This window comes from Eptatretus burgeri, chromosome 8, assembly GCF_056783735.1.
Source record: "Eptatretus burgeri isolate ZD-2024b chromosome 8, Ebu_testis_v1, whole genome shotgun sequence".
Taxonomy (NCBI): domain Eukaryota; kingdom Metazoa; phylum Chordata; class Myxini; order Myxiniformes; family Myxinidae; genus Eptatretus; species Eptatretus burgeri.
Window position 1 is genome coordinate 19,372,519 of NC_140968.1, and position 15,621 is coordinate 19,388,139.

Here is a 15,621-nt window from a genome sequence, read left to right on the forward strand (position 1 = left end):
GTTATTCTATCATGACGGGGTATCTCTCTATCCTCACAAATCCCAGCGTGTTTTTTTTGATATAATGCTCGCGAGAAAGCTCTCTTTCGATGACAGATTTACTTCTTCACGCAGAATTTACTTTGTTGTATATTGAAGATTAAAGTTAATGAATTCTTTGTTCTCATTGCACCTTTGTAGGGGATTCTTGGTGACTGGTGTATTAATTGACAATGATATACTGGGAAGGTCAGAATTGGCATTGCGCAAAAAACCCTTTGTGGCTTGTGTTTGAATAATTAGATTAATGCACACAATTGTGTCACTGTCATGTGATTACCCCTCCTCTCCTCCCCCGAGACAGGGTAGTAATGACCAGGAGCATTTGCTTTGTGCTGTCAGTCCTGTGATGAAGGTCATTGGGTGCTTGAAACATTGGACCTCAGAGCCTTGCCTTGTGTGGCACTCAAAGAACAGTTGCTGGTGCTGCTTTTTTGTTTGATGGAGCAAATAGCTTCAAAGGGAAGCCTACAGCTAATTGATCTCCAATACTACCTTTGACTTAGTGCTTAATTAAGTAAACTATGCAAAATATGTAAATTTTAATTACTGGTAATTGCTTGGTCTGCTTTACCCTGCACCAATGGACAAAGTGGGCCACCTTTTGGTCCACTTTGCTCCGGCATAGACGATCATCGGTGTGCATGATACTGTCAAAAGTCAGAAATGTACAAGAAACGGTCGATGGAAGATTGAAACGACCGTGGATGCTTTGTGTATTTGACTGAAGCATGTTGCTCCGTTGGTTGGGTTTCGTGTGAACGAATTCCTGTTGCGTTGGAGGTTGTGTAAGATGATTTTATTTAAACCAAGCCTTGTGTTGGCCTCGTGGTTAAGATGGCTGGCTCGCGATGTTAGGGTCCTGAGTTTGAGTCCCGTTGGATACTCAACATTGGTCCAATTTTGGCATTCTTCAGCTTCCAGGAATTTTTTTAAACTGCATTCTTGAGGTCTTGATATTTGGTCATTTTCTTGATTTCTGCATTATTTAGACTAAAATCACCGGATACTGAAACCTCATTTAGCAATGTCTTATTTTTAATTTTTAGCTCACCTGGAATGTAGTTCCAGGGAGCTTATGGGATGGCGCTTCATTTGTTTGTCCGTCAGTCTGTCCGTCCGTCCGTCCACAAGAACTTGCAACTTTTTCTCGGAAACTACACATACAATTTCGATGAAACTTTCATCACCGTGCATGAACCAAAGTTTGTCCATGGCATTAAAGAATATCGGGTCCTAAAGGGGGTCCATGGGGGTTTCCCCCCAAAATAGGTATTTCCTTTCTTCTCAGAAATTACACACACAATTCTGATGAAACTTGCCACAAACTTCATCACCCATTGGGACCATACTCTGTGCAGAGCATTGGTGTTGCCTAAGCAGTCTCCTGGGCTTTTGGGCACAATCCTGGACAGGTCACCACTCCAACACAGGATACCAGCATTTTGTCAACCTCAGAGGGATGACAGGCTGAGTCAACCCCACCTGGTATTAATTCAACAGCCAAGCAGGATTTGAACTCAGGACCTTCAGATCCCAAGCGCACCACTCTAGCCATTAAGCCAACACCGGGAATATGATCAACACCCATGATGTACTAAAATGTGTTCATGCCATTAAAAAAAACTCAGGGTCTAAGGGTGTCTATGGAGGAGTTGTCCACCAAGAGGTATTTGCTTTTTTCTCCGTTACATATTTTGTGGGTCATCCATGCCTACCATTGGTTCCCTGGATGTCTTATCCAGCCACTACCAGGTGAGTGCCCAGGGGTATTGCCCCTATGTTTGTATCGGATTGCTATGTCCGGTCACAGTGCTTTGTTTTCTGTGTTCACGCTGGATGGGATCATAAGGTCGTACGTGAGCATAATGTCTTTGTTTTATGTGACTGTATGTCAGTGTGTCTGGTTTCTCGTCCTCCTCTTTCTCCTTCTCTTTCTTTGTCTGTGGAGGGGTGAACTCTTGCAAATAATTTTGTAAGGCTCACTTGGCTGTGCTTAGATGGGTTGGAGGATGAAAGAGCAGCAACCAAAACCCTAATCCTATCCAGGTTCCTCCTGCTGACACCATCTTTGTCTGTGTGGGTTCCTCCTATTGACTCCAATGCTGATTTGGTCAGTTATTTGATTACGAAGTCTGATTGCAGTATCGAAGAACAGTGAAAAATGAAATTATAATCTTCACTTTAAAATAACATTGATCGCAAGTGTAAAAACATTGTTGGTCCTCTCAATTCCTGCTCACTCTTAATTTGCCCAATCTCGTAGGACTTTGCAGAAAAAAAATCATCCTTGTGAAAATATTGTCTCCCTGAAACCCGCTTTAACCTCTGTGCACCTACTCCACTCCGTTTTAGCTCCTCCTTGCCCCTAGATGTCATTCCTTTCACCCGGCAAATACATTATGGTCCATTTTTTCCAGTAGATATTGAAATTTCACTTTTCACTAATGGATGATCAGTTGAAATCAACTGATTGTCGTTATTATCTCTGTAACCAAAGTTTGACGGAAGTCATGTTTTCACCCTCTGTCTGTTTGTCTATTTTTGTCTGTCTGTCTGTCTATTTGTCTGTCTGTCTGTCTGTTTGTTAGTAGAATATCTCATGAGGTTATGGATGGATTCGGATTAAATTTCGATTTTGGTGAAGATCTGAATCCGGATCTGATAAATTTTTCAGTGATTCTTCACCATTGAGAGATGGAGCCAACAATGATATTATGGCATGATATCTCAAAAAGTTGTGGACGAGTTATGACAAAACTCGGTGGATGAGTTGGGGAGATGACAAGAACAAGCCGATTCGATTTTGGTTCAGGTCCAGATGCAGATCCAGCCTATCAATGAGATACAAAATGGAAACTGTTCAGTGTGGTGGAAGTATGCACTCCACCGAGTACCGTGGAATCACCCTTTTTTGGAAGAGACTCATGGAAGAGCAGAGTATAACTGACAGTGGGACAAACGTTACAGGGAAAGGGGAGGTAGAGGAGAGGGAGGGGTGTGGAGGAGAGAGAGGAGGGAAGGGGAGAGGGGAGGGGTGGATGGAGGAGAGGGAGGGGTGGAGGAGAGGGAGGGAAGGGGAGAGGTTAGGGGGTGGAGGAGAGGGAGGGAAGGGGAGAGGGGAGGGGGTGGAGGAGAGGGAGGGAAGGGGAGAGTGGAGGGGGTGGAGGAGAGGGAGGGAAGGGGAGAGGGGAGGGTGGAGGAGAGGGAGGGAAGGGGAGAGTGGAGGGGTGGAGGAGAGGGAGGGAAGGGGAGAGAGGAGGGGTGGAGGGGAGGGAGGGAAAGGGAGAGGGGAGGGGTGGAGGAGAGGGAGGGAGGGGGTGGAGGAGAGGGAGGGAAGGGGAGAGGGGAGGGTGGAGGAGAGGGAGGGAAGGGGAGAGGGGAGGGAGGGAAGGGGAGAGGGGTGGAGGAGAGGGAGGGGAGGAGGGGAGGGAGGGGAGGAGGGGAGGGTGTGGAGAGGAGGGAGGAGGAGAGAGAGGAGGAGGGGAGGGTGTGGAGAGGAGGGAGGAGGAGAGAGGAGGAGGGGAGGGGGGAGGAGGAGAGTGAGGGAGGAGGAGGAAACTGAAACTAGCAAACAAAATGGTTGAGTTAGGAAAGGTTAATGGGGGTAATAAAGAAAATGGAATCTTGAGAAAATAATCAAATGAGTTTGGATTGGTAATATTTTGGGAATAATTTTTCAGTAAGACGAGATATTTCTAAATTTACTTATCATATTTCAAAAAGCTTCTTTGGTGCTTCACAACATCAGTCCCACCCCAGTGCCACCAAATGGCAGCGTTGGGTCAATCCCTGGTCCCACTCGCACCTGAGTGGGACCAGCCCCCTCCTCTCCCTCTCTTCCTAGTTACCTGCCCCACCTTTCCATCAGCCCGGAAACTGCCCCAAGTTCTTCTCCACACCGTTTGCAATCGTCTGAGGGGCGACCCTCCAACGTGAATTGGATCTGCCCCTTGCAAAAGGGTCAGTTTCAACACCGCAGCGAGCGTCAGATGATGCATAATATTGTCTGGGTACCCGCTGTAATGAAGGGCTCATTCCACGAACGGTTTGTTTGTGGAGCCAGTTAGCTGGTAGCGGAAAGCAAATCGGGCAGCCACAACTGCGGTTGCATCTTTTCGCCACCCTCCACCCGCCACAGCAAGGTATGGCTTGCACAACGCTGACAGATCGGTGTCCCAACAGGACCCATACAACAGCGAAGCCCAACCCTGCCTTATGCGTCGACTCGCAACTCGCCCCGCCCGCAGTCTGGTGATGCCACTCCTCAGAATCAGCCCCATCTCCCGCAGCTGCCGTGGCACATATGGGGCAAGTCCACACAAACATACCCACTGGGCCAAGCCTGGATGGACAGTCCACAGGACCTCTGCGTTGCGTATTTCACAGAATGGTCGCCTGACGGCGAGATCCCAAGCAGCGGGCCTGGACACAACCCACGAGGGGAGGTCCGACGAGATACCGATCAAATGGTATCAAGTCGAGACCAAATCCTCGAGGTGGAAGGCCTGGGCACACCGCCAAAGACAATCGCACGCTGGTGCATGTCCATCCAGAGACCCACAGTAGTGGGAGGCTCTGCTGTCGGCTCGATAGATGACCAGTCGAGTCAGAATCGGAAAGCGGGGGGCTGGATTCCACAGTGTGCTGTACCACCAATGGATGTTGTATAGGAGATTCTGATAACATTAGTTTGTGGATGTTAATGATCCCATGGTTTCTTTCAATATATTGAAGCAAGTTATCCCTGGCACCGTGGCCAAATTCCAATTTCCTGCCAGCTTCAGTCGAACATCACCTGCTTCTACATGGACAAAGTGTATGGGCTGAGGACATGGAGATATACAAAGGAAATGATGATGGAAGATGGCATCAGGTAGTGGTGTACTGCCAAGATGAACCTTGGAGGGAAGAGTGGGATTGAAGTGATTTCTGAAGCAGGAGAAAAGAGAAACAAAATAGTGGAGGTGACAAGTCAACCTGGATTTCAGAAGTTAAATAAGGAAGGGATTGCTGCCTCTTGGATGCATTGCTGAGGGTCAGAGGGATGAAAACACAGATGGAGCAAGAGCAGGAGGAGGCGTTAAAAAATAGAGGACACCAACCTGTCAATGTTCTCAAGAAGGTATCCTCAGGTGCCAGCCTGAGGCTCCTCGTGCGAGATGCAAAAATGTTCAAAGCTTCGAACTCCTTAGAATCCAAGAGGAGACAGGTGTGAAATGAGGATACCTGCTGAAGTTATTCCTTGCCATTTTATGACTTTCGATGGAGGTGTGAAATGTATTGCAGCACATATGTCTATCTGAGTGTTGCTCATTTAATCACAAGACAGAATATTTGCAATCATTCAGCAAGTTGTCAAGTTTTCCAACCAATCTCTGATATTTTAACTTTGTATCATATTGGCAGAGCAAAGTTGCATCCCTTTCATGACACATTATTAGAGATCATGTTTTCCGTTCACATGTTCACAGGAGAATCAACCAAGCACATACTCACATCTTCTCCATTTTGCCATTTTTACTCATTGCTATTGTGGTCACATTGATCCTCACTCGCAAAGGAATGTAATGAGATATTTTTCCAAGTTTTTTTTTTATTATTATTTTTTGGATTAAGAAGTTGTCATAGTGAAATATGGTACTACATTTTTTTGCAGTTCCAGTTTTGGCATCCAAGGCAAACTCCCCTCTTGGGTTATTGACTTCACTCGCATCGCTAACGTGTGGCTCTCAACAGATTTCTTTCATCTTCTCTCCCTGTCAAAGCTGGAGTGCCCCAAGGAAGTGTTCTGGGCCCCATCCTATTCCTGATCTTCATCAATGATCTCTCTGACTCTCTGGAAGACTTCACCCTCTGCCGTGACATCCCTCATCCTTCAGATAGGCAGGCAGCAGCCTCTTCCATCATTTTGACAAAATCACAAACTGGTCGAACACCTTGGAATGTCTTTTCATCCTGAGAAATCCCACACTCGCACTCTCTCTCTCCTCAAAAGGATGGTACACAGCAACCCCCCCCCCCCCCATATACTTTCTCAACAATCCTCTTGAGCAAGTTCAGTCACTCAAACTCCTGGGTCTCACTATCAGCCATTATCGTTCTTGAGCAAACCACATTTCAAAGTTGGCCTCCAAAGCCAGTCCCCAAACTGTGTCCTTCATCATACAAAGTCTTTCGATGGCACTCCTGAACTCCTATCCACCTTCAAGGCCTTCATCTGCAGCTTGATGGAGTACTGCTCTCCCCTCTGGGCTGGTGTGAGGCTGGCCTCACATCTTGCTCAGCTTGATGCTGTGGAAAGCAAGGCCTTCAAGATCATTGGAATCTCTGGTGATAAAGCTGGGTCGATGGGCTTGTCACTCCGCCATCACAGACAGGTCGGTGGTCTCTATCATCTTCCGCCTCCTTTATGGTCTTGCACCCTCTGTCTTCCTCATGCTTTATCCCACCCCCAGATTTCTGCAGGATGCACACGGTCCACCAGCAACCCTCTTCCAGTGAAACGACCTAAATCCAGGATCACTGCTCATCTCCACTCACTTGTTCCTTTCCCTCTCTTTCCTGCATCTGGAAGCAACTTTCACACTCTCTTCAATCTCACTCCAGGTCTTCAAGATGCTAGTTCAACAGCATCTCAGATCGTCCCCCATCCAAAACTATGATCTTTTCTACACCCGTTACACCACCCCACCCACCCACAAACATTTTTTCTTCCATATCCATCTTGTACGTATCCACCCTTTGCATATTATTCTCCTACCCCTCATTGTTACCCGCACCCCTTGTTTGTCCATCTCCATCGATTTTTTTTTCTCCCTCGGCCCTACTGTTGACATTTCCCCCTCCTCCTTTATGCAGTTCCTTTTGTTATTCTGCATCCTAATCCATTCTGTGTTCTCGCTCTTCCACGAGCCTTGACTCTATGTCCAAAAAAAACAAACAAACAATGGCGCTCCACATTGTGAGGCAGCATCTGCGTTTCCTTTTTTCATCTGGATGGCGACATTGCTTGGGTACGGAATGGCCAGTGTCCATCTGTAGGGGAGAGAAGCGGAAAGTTTAAGTGTAATAGATTATGCTGCCTGTGTCAGGCTGTGCTGCCCAGTCGTCCGGTGTGCTTATTGTGCCAATCGCTCTCATTATTTACTTCATTGTGTATTACCAAGTAGTCCTCACTTTTCTGCTCACATCCATCTTCCATGCTTTGTAACTTTCTCTGCCATCCATGATCTTTTGTTGTGACTGTGAAATTGATCTATTTTCTCTTGCTTGGTTTCTTCTTTGTTTCCCCGTTTTGTTTTTGTTTTTTGGGGTTGTTGTTGTTGGCGGTGTTGATGTTTCCTTGTCCTCTTGATACCTGTTCTTGGTTTTACCTCTTTCTGGTTTGGCTTTTAATTTCTCGTATTACCAGTCGAGCGATCCAAGATTGTTGGTATTGTCAAACTCACCCAATATCTGCCCTGACATCAGAGACGCCTTTTTTTGGGGGGGGGGAGGGGGAGCTCGAGTTAGCTAAACCAGACTCGGTACTATAATGATGAGATCAGCAGTTCTTAGCCTTTATACTCACAATTTCCAACTTTAGCTACTACCAAACCACTACTTCATCCAACTGGGTGCCAAAAAGTAGAGACACATGGATCTCATCAATCACCTGGCATTTGATATCATCCAACCATATCACAAATCCTCACCCTTATGGTATTTGTTTGAACTTGTTGTACGTGTTGTTGTTTCACAGGATTCGAGCACGTTCAAGAAGGCATGGTTAGATAAGCGTTTCTCCATTCGTGTGAGGCTTCTTGTTCTTGGCCACTTGCAACGAAACTACGTAGCATTCGTGAATGATTGCCTTGGTTTCTTGCTGGAATGTACCACTGAAATCCAACTTGACCCTCTTCAGAGCAGCAGCTTTCAAATCAAAGAACCGCACGATCCTTCTTGCTGTGCTCCAGATGAACATGAGAGATGTGTTGTCTGAGCTGGTATGGCTTCATGTCGTGCGTTTTCAAACGCAACGCATATTGCGAGATGTCATCTCCATTCCTTCGGAGAAAGGAAACGCCGCGATTGAGGTCGTCACCGTGATACTTCCTCTTTTTTGACATGATGAGATAGATGTTTTGTATTTGTTGCTTGTGGAAGATGAAAAAAAAAAAAAAAACATCATCCCAATCTCAAATACATGAAGAACTACAACAGAACTTGACAGAGTGCATATCTCCACCAGGCTCAATAGTTTGTTTTGTATCCCACTGATAGGTCAGATCTGGATACGGACCTTGATTACGCTCTAATCGTCTTGTTCTTGTCACTTACTCAACTCATCCACCAAATTTGGTCAGAGCCCATCCACAACTTTTTGAAATATCGTGCTTTATACCGTATAGCATTTTTGGCCCCATCTCTCAATGGTGAAGAATCACTTTGAATTTTAAAAAAAATTCTCGAATTCAGATCCAGATCTTCACCAAAATCTAATCAGTTCGTCCTTGTCACACACCCAAGGTGTCCATCAAGTTTCGTCCGAATCCGTCCATAGCTTTTTGAGATATCGTGCGACATATCGTTTTTGGCCTATCACTCAGTGGTGAAGAATCACTTCATATCAGTGAGTGAGTGACTCACTCACTCATTCACTCACTCAGTGGTTAGAAAGAGCTTTGTATATTAGATATCTGCATTGAAGTTGTGTAGGTAGTTTCGGAGAAGGGAGCAAATACCTATTTTGGGAGGTCAAACACACCCCTCCCCCCTCAGCCCACCCCAGTAGACCCCCTTAATGAGCTGTAAACTGTCAACCCGGTGCATCACAGGCAGGGTGAGTCATCAATGTGTATCTGTGACGTCCCTCGGGTCGACGTTAAATTGGGCGTCCTGTCTTCCAGCATTTGTTCTTTCACATTATTTGGTGTTTTTCTTCGAGATGACTTAAGAAGATAAAGTCTTGGGGCCAGATAAACATCCACGAGTATTGAAGGAGATGGCAGAGCATATAAGCATGATGTTCACATGTATAACGTCATGCTTACATGGTCTGCCAACTTGAGTCTGTGTCATTGATGTATATCGGCCTCCCTTTGCTCGTAACAATGTGATGGCCATTCTTCACTAAAACACGAACAGCCACATCACTGATCCACCCAGACTGTAAGTCGTTGTCGGCATCCAAAGTTTTCCATGCCTTCACGTCTTACATGGTGTAAATACTGTTACGTGGAAGTGGGGGTGTGTGTGTGGGGGTGGGTGGGTCATAACTAGATTGTTGTAAGAATAGTATGGTCTGTTTGATTTACTCTTGTAAACAGGGAAAATGTCACTCATCTTGGAAACCATGGCACTGAGAAGGCAGCGTATGTGATTTATGGGCAGTATAGCGAGGATAACATTGTATGGTGTGAAACCTCCTTTACAGGTGAGGCCAGGTGAGGGATTTGGCACTCAAATACACGGGGAAGCGCTAAGTGCTTTCCAAAGGACCATTATTAATTGTCAGCATATGTGCATAGGCCATGGTGATGAGATGCACTGTAGAAACCTGAAAGGGGTAGAAGAGATTTTTATGGTCACACTCTGCTGGGCGTGGCTGTGGGAGCAAGATTCCGTTCACATCGGCGGCCGATGACGGGACCCGCTGCTTGGAGAGGCGGTCCCAAATGCCAGGAGGATGAGACAGATGTGCAACACAAGACCAGAGAGTATGATCGGCACTGGGCAGGAAAGCAGACGTACCAGTCCTGGCCTGTGGGGATCATCGTTTTTGAATCTGTGCTGTATTGCACCTCTTACGTGTATCGGTCTTCACCTTCACCACTTCTTGCTTTATTGGGGTGTTGCTCCAGTGTCTTCGTCACTGTGTGACCTCAACCAGCCTGTGCCTCTACAAGCCTTTGCCTGCCCCTTTTTACCGAGTCAGACTAAGAGTCTGTTTTCCGTGGTGCCTAGTGGGGATCGGAACAAATATTTATTTATATCCCCACATCCATATCGCTTGGTTTGTTCCGTTCCTCATGTCCTGTCCACCTCCTCTCCCCGTAGCTCTTCTTTTTTTTTTATAAATAAATCCTTTCAAAGGAAAAACTTTTTCCATCCTTTTCCTGCCTGCACGCACCGCTGCCAAAACTTGGCTTTCCATTGGGTGACCTTGGGGAATGTAAAGTTTTAATCATACTGACGCAGTTTAGTTAGGGACCTTTCAGCCATTCGCCATAGTTTCAACCATAGTGCCTGGAATCCCAGCTTAAAATCGCACAGCTCATGTGATTTTTGTCCACGATGGATCAATGTCCTTGTAATTCATGTCAAAGTGCAAGTCTCCTGAAGTCCTCGTTATATATGTGATCGATGTACAAGCTCATCTGTGAGCCTTAGATCAGTGTTTCAAAAAAATTCAGAGAATCTTACTTGGGTACGGGTATACATTTGCCTACTCTCATCAAATTTTAAAAAAGGATTCTTTACTATTTACAAGATCAATACTGACGACATATTTGGCTGATTTGCCATCATTCCTATCATATTCAGCCGCCTGCCTGCTTTAAATTAACGATGCAACCCATGTTCGTGATAGAATAGCTAAAGCCGAAACATATGTTGCGGCAAAGAAAATGCTTAAAGAAAGCACCCCTTCGGTTTTACGGGACGGTTTCTCTGTGTGCAGCTTTAACATGGGGGGTGAAAATTCGTTTCTCGGCTCCGACTGGACGAAATTGGCTGCAACTTTCAGAAGTAAATCCTTTGTACGACGAGATATGTTCCAAATATCAGCGACGTCCAATTTGGCATTCTTGAGTTTTTAATGAAAAACCTCGAAATTCACGTTCGTGTCCGTCAATCTGTCCGTCCGTCCATCCGAAATGTGTTGGCGCTCATATCTCAAAGGCTATTCATCGAAACGAGCTGAAACTCGGAATATACTTCGGACAATACGTCTAATTAATGGCTTTCAAAACAAATTCCACCTAAGTGCCATAGTTTTTGATTTTTTTGATCGTTTTTGCTCATCAGCTATGAGCTTGAGTTCTGTTCTTGCGCGGTACAAGTATGTCATGGCAGTGTCGTTATAAGCAAAGACTCCCGCAGCAATCTCGTGTTCTGCCAGACAATAGAAAATAAGGCACATTCAAAAAAAAATATCGTGTTCATGCTGTACTACCCTTGTGTTCTTTGGAGGAACCAAGTAATGCTCAAGAAAAGTTCATAAAGGGGCATTGTACATATATTGGTTAAAACCTGTCAGTATGTAAAGTATTTTGGTTTTTTTTGTGGTCCTTGAAAATGAAAACACATTAAAGATAATGTGCATGTGTGTGATTAATTTATTTAAAAAAAAATTGTCACCCCTTTGTATGAACTTTTCTTGAGCATTGCTTGGTTCCTCTTAAGAACACAAGGGTAGTACAGCATGAACACGAGATTATTTTTCTATTGTCTGGCATTTTGCACAAGCCATGAAATGGCCCTTCTTTTCTATAGTTTGCCACATGGTACATACCATGTAAAGGGACCGTTTCTATGCCCCTGGCATTTTCCTCAAGGATATCATTTTGAGTACCACCTTGCTGCTACCAGGAGGCACTGCAACAGCGGCTCAGCTGTGCTCCCAGCAATGATGCAACCAGCAGCCACAGGCTGTATACGAAATAATTATAGAACATTGGTACACAATTATCTTGTAATTTTTGATGAAGGCATGACTGCCAAGCAGTCATGCTGGGATAAAAATTGGGATATTACTCGTGATTGCCCTTTGTAGGTGAAGATGGCCATTCACATGTGACTTGCAAACAGCCTTTGGTACGTGAACTTGCTTGAAGTGTAGGAGCTGCTGCCAGACAGCAACTCCACTTGAGATAGCAAGCAGTGTAACCTGGTATGAATAAACCTACAAGAAGACCAGACCCACTTGCTCCTTGTAGTGCGGGCAGGAATTTGGAATTTGTTCAGGGTGCCGGTGGTAACTCACTTATCTTCCTGAGAGGCATCATGGGATCTTTAACATGAAACAACAGCCAGGGCTGCCAGGCAAGTACTCCGAAGAACCGGTTTACAGTCTTTCCGATGGAAGGTACACACGTTCGACACACCGGGGTGACACTTTATCTATAGCTGTATCGATATTCAAACCCATGCTAGTCAGCGAGAAAGGTGAGTGCACATACTTCCAAGCTTTCCTGCCAGCTCTGTTTGTGATTTAGCCTGATGGAGTTATGCAAGTTTAAACTTTTGCAAGATTACATCACATAGATATCCTTACAGTATACATTGTAGTGGGTGTGCTTAGAATGCCAGATGTCAATGTATGTGCCATCTGCAATGAAATCATTTAACAAAATCCATATTTATACTTTGAGAAAATTATCCAAGAACCTTCCAATTAACGAACACTTGCTTCTGTGATGATCAATAAACTGATCGATAAATCTGGGAATTACCGTGAGTGGAGTCTTGGCAACATGAATGCAATCTGCTATCATATAATTGTGTTCCTCATCCTCACAAACATATGAACTATTACTAGAATGAGCAAGTTGCCCGTGCACGCACGGCATTCCAAACGAGGTCGGGATTGCGGCCCCAAAAATGCGAATACTGTCTTCTGTCATTGATCCGGCAAGTTGGGAGCAACAATTCACATTTATTGCCACTTCTGATACAATTTAAATGCTCTAATGGCAGTGAGGTGCTCCATTTGAAACTGCTTGTTCAATATATGGCGCCTTTTGATGCCAATGTTCCGTAATAGAAATTTATATTTGTGTCAAAGCCAGTGACAAATTGCAAATTAAAAGTAGGCTTGCCCTCGTTTTAACCAGTTATGTCATGAGTTTGTCATCAATCAACTGGTCCGGGGGTCAACTTGTCAGCGTTTGTGGTTTAGTCATGGGATATAGATCAATTAAGTTGCATAGGGGTGTCGCACTGATAAGGACAATTTGCAATTAAAGGAAATGGTTTGTGTGAATGGGTCCATTTCCGTAGTTCTATTGGGAAGATTTGACATCATCCAATCACATCACTTAAAAAACTTTGTTCCTCCATATGCTGCATTGTTGCTGTTTATTGCGGGGCCGTTTTGTGGCCATAAAGGCCAAAATAGTGTTTGAGAAAGGCGATGATCAGTTTTTAAATCGAGGGATCTTTGCTTGTTGTAAATTCTGACAACTAAGATTATTGGTATTATTCACTTATACGTTCACGAGCCCGTCCTCCGCACAGCTGGAGACGGAATTTTCTAATCATGTGTCTGTCTGTCTGCCGCAAACTGTTTTGAGGATATGGAGAAGACACATTAATAATTTTGTTAAAAGGTCGAAAGGTCAAAGGTCAGCATCACATAAAATCATGTTTTCATCCATTTGACCTGAAATTTTAATAACTTGCATATTGGGGCACTGAATTGGTTCGCTGATCAAAATCTAGAAGCAGATTGTTTCTTTAGATTAAAAGGTCAAAGGTCAAGGTCTCCTAAAATCGTAAAAAAAAAAAAATGTTTTTTTAGCTGTTTTCGTCATGTTTAGCATAAAGAGCAATAATAATAATAATAACAAGTCTGAATACAAACTGGACGTGGCCAGGCTTTGCATTTTCAGATGCTTTCTAGTTTAAATTTTAAATGATTAGAGTTTTGGGGTTGTCTTTGGTTCCATTTCCATTTTCACCTCATCATATCCAAATAGTAACCGTCAAAGATGATTTTCTTTGGAAAAGGCCAGAGAGAAAAAAACAATTGTCTAATTGAAGAGTGGTTGTAATTTCACGCCTTTCATCAGCTTGAAAGTAGAAGGTGGTGGGAATGGAGTGTGAGAATATCCCATAATAATTTGTTACTTGCTTTGACAATACTTGCAGCTTATGGGATATTGTTAGGGTTGGGACTGATATTTTGGGGTTATGCGCACTGGCCTTTGAGCCTTTTAGCCTGTGTTAGAATCTTGACCCAGATGTAAACTGTCATCTCAGTGCTTCGCATCCAGGTAAATGCATCGGTGTGAGCGTCGTTTATCGGAAGGATGTTAAGTCCGAAGACCTGTCTGCCAGCACTGATTGTTGGTGGATGTTGAATATCCCATAGTGTCTTTTGCAAAGAGTGGTTGAGTTATCACTGGCACCTTGAGCAAATTACAAATTCCTGCCCTTATCTGCAGGAGCACTACATCAGCAACACACTCGTTCCTCAGTAATGACGCATCCATCAGGGAGAATTCATAATGTACAATCCTGCTTCTGTATGCATTTGCTCACGACAATGCATGACGGAGCGCTTCTCTTGATCTATTAATCCTGATATAAAAACAGTGAACCTGAATTTGCCAGTCAAAGAACTACTACTTCTGTATTACTCCCCATATCTTAATGGAATAAAGCTATCAAGCACATGCATGACTATCCACACACAAATGGGTATGGTCGTTCCCTCGTGAAATATAATCTGACTGCTGCTTGGTCTCATTGGAACTGATCATTTGGTGTGCGTGTGCATGTATGTTAGTCGTTTTATCTTGCAGAGTTAGCCACGATGTTCATTTGATTAAATTGCTAAAATTTAAGAGATCCTACATGGTTCAAGAAGACAGTTTGTCATTGTACCCATGGAGGCTCTTTCTTATTTCTCTACCCTGTTCAATCGGAAGAATCATGGGTCATCCACCTGGGACTCTGGAGCAAAGGGGGGGGGGAGACAGGGGAGGAGGGGAAGCAGTTGCTTTTTGCCAGGAGGGGCAGTAGCGGAGCAGAAAGTTCCCCATCATGTGGACGCTCAAAAAAGTCTGACAACATTGCTGAGCTCACTTCGAGTGTGCGATGCTTCTAAGATGCATCATGTCCTTTGACTGCCAATAACTTTGTCCTCGCAAGTCTTTAGGAGCCATGAGGAAGACCTTGAAATGTCCTCAAAAGTATTCGCTGATTCCAATTTGTCCTGTATTTAGTCAAATGAGGCGATCTTAAATAGCCAGATCATCGTCTAATGTGGCGCTGTTCACACTTGAATCAATTACAATCTGTGATTTCTTTCGTCATACGTATTTCCGATAACATTGACTGCCGTCGCATTCTACCTGTGCTTATGTATATACTTCTTGAAGAGAGTCCACTTGTACTCGTTTTAAGTTGTTTTCCTTCATGGGATTTTCTGGGAATTTCTCAAAATGTTGTTTTTATGTGAATCTGCTTTATGCATTTCACATTCTGCAAAGAAAGTGGAGAGATATCCGTGAATGGCGAGTGTGATGTGGATGAAATTTCCACGACATCAGACATCGCTGCATAGCTGGAAGAGACTGCTAAGACTCGGTGGGGAAAAGTTGAGATGGAATGGCAGGGAAACTGATCATTACAAAACGGTCACGTTTGTGTTCACGATATTTTGACCATGATCAGGTGATGCCTGAAAGACATGCCGTCAGAGATCCAATGTTGCTTGGAATAACTGGGGAAACCAATGATTCAATGCAGCTGTCTTCAAACGGTCCATGTTTGTTGGCAGCAAAAGTCCGCAGCCACTACTCCCAGTTTGTTATGCCTCCGGTAACTCGCACCCTCCCTTGCGGCTCCGAACCAGTGCTCAGCACCAAACTC

At 44.5% G+C, this 15,621-nt stretch overlaps 2 protein-coding genes and 1 long non-coding RNA gene across 5 annotated transcripts in view; 2 read left to right on the forward strand and 1 right to left on the reverse strand.

Moving 5' to 3' along the window:
- Positions 1-15,621, forward strand: part of LOC147021247 (general transcription factor II-I repeat domain-containing protein 2-like) — a 187,511-nt gene that overhangs the window by 138,551 nt on the left and 33,339 nt on the right. The window lies entirely within an intron of this gene.
- Positions 1-15,621, reverse strand: part of LOC147021248 (uncharacterized) — a 228,381-nt gene that overhangs the window by 107,506 nt on the left and 105,254 nt on the right. The gene's annotated exons all lie outside the window — the stretch shown is intronic.
- Positions 1-15,621, forward strand: part of LOC147021249 (germ cell-specific gene 1-like protein) — a 107,718-nt gene that overhangs the window by 69,371 nt on the left and 22,726 nt on the right. The window lies entirely within an intron of this gene.